Source organism: Pyrgilauda ruficollis, unplaced genomic scaffold, assembly GCF_017590135.1.
Source record: "Pyrgilauda ruficollis isolate IOZ18807 unplaced genomic scaffold, ASM1759013v1 scaffold589, whole genome shotgun sequence".
Taxonomy (NCBI): Eukaryota; Metazoa; Chordata; class Aves; order Passeriformes; family Passeridae; genus Pyrgilauda; species Pyrgilauda ruficollis.
The window spans coordinates 28006-29168 of record NW_024527588.1 but is presented as its reverse complement, the minus strand read 5'-3'; the positions used below and the strand labels follow the sequence as shown (position 1 = coordinate 29168).

At 58.9% G+C, this 1163-nt stretch overlaps 1 pseudogene; it reads right to left on the bottom strand.

The window, feature by feature from the left end:
• Positions 1-519: 519 nt before the first annotated feature.
• The window catches only part of LOC121361554, a 19154-nt pseudogene continuing 18510 nt past the window's right edge, over positions 520-1163 (bottom strand).

Sequence of the window (1163 nt, the reverse complement as noted above, 5' to 3'; positions counted from 1 at the left end):
AATGGGGGGAAATGGGGAAAAACGGGGGGGAAATGGCGGTGGGACATCTCACAGGTTATTTTAGGGATATTTTGGGCTCTCCCATCCTGTACTTGGGTGATGGCTGGGGTTTGATTTGGGGTCACCCCACCAGGACATTTTGGGGGTTATTTTGGGGTCCAGTTTGGGGCGTTTTGGGGGTGTTTTGGTCTCCCACACTTGAGCTCCTGGGCGATGGCCGGGGTTTGCTTTTGGGGATATTTTTGGGGGTTATTTTAGGTCCAGTTTGGGGCATTTTGGGCTCCCACACTTGAGCTCCTGGGCCATGGCCAGGCTTTTCTTTTGGGGATATTTTTGGGGGTTATTTTGGGTCCAGTTTGGGGCATTTTGGGCTCCTGTACTTCAGCTCCTGGGCGATGGCCGGGCTTTGCTTTTGGGGATATTTTTGGGGGTTATTTTGGGTCCAATTTGGGGCGTTTTGGTCTCCCATACTTGAGCTCCCGGGCGATGGCCGGGCTTTGCTTTTGGGGATATTTTTGGGGATATTTTTGGGGGTTATTTTGGGTCCAATTTGGGGTGTTTTGGTCTCCCATACTTGAGCTCCTGGGCGATGGCTGGGCTTTGCTTTTGGGGATATTTTTGGGGATATTTTGGGTCCAGTTTGGGGTATTTTGGGCTCCCATACTTGAGCTCCTGGGCGATGGCCGCGATCTGCTCCACCCGGTCCTGGTGCGCCGCCAGGTCCGACTCGAAGGCCTCGTGCTTGCGGAGCAGCGCCCGCACCTGGGCCAGGGAGGCCGTGCCCGAGTCCCGGTCCCGCAGGGCCACCTCCTTACCTGGGCAAGGTGTGGGGACACCCCTGAGACCCGCCCTGTGCCACCTCCTTACCTGGGCACAGGTGTGGGGACACCCCTGAGACCCCAAACCCCTCCCTGTGCCATCCCCTGTGCCACCCCCTTACCTGGGCACAGGTGTGGGGCACCCCTGAGACCCCAAACCGCTCCCTGTGTCATCCCCTGTGCCACCTCCTTACCTGGGCACAGGTGTGGGGACACCCCTGAGACCCCAAACCCCCAAATCCATTCCCTGAGCTCCCACCTCCATCCCCTGCCTCCCCCCCAGACCGACCCCCTGCTCCCCCAGATCCACACCCTGCACCCCAAATCCATCCCCTGCCCCCCCAG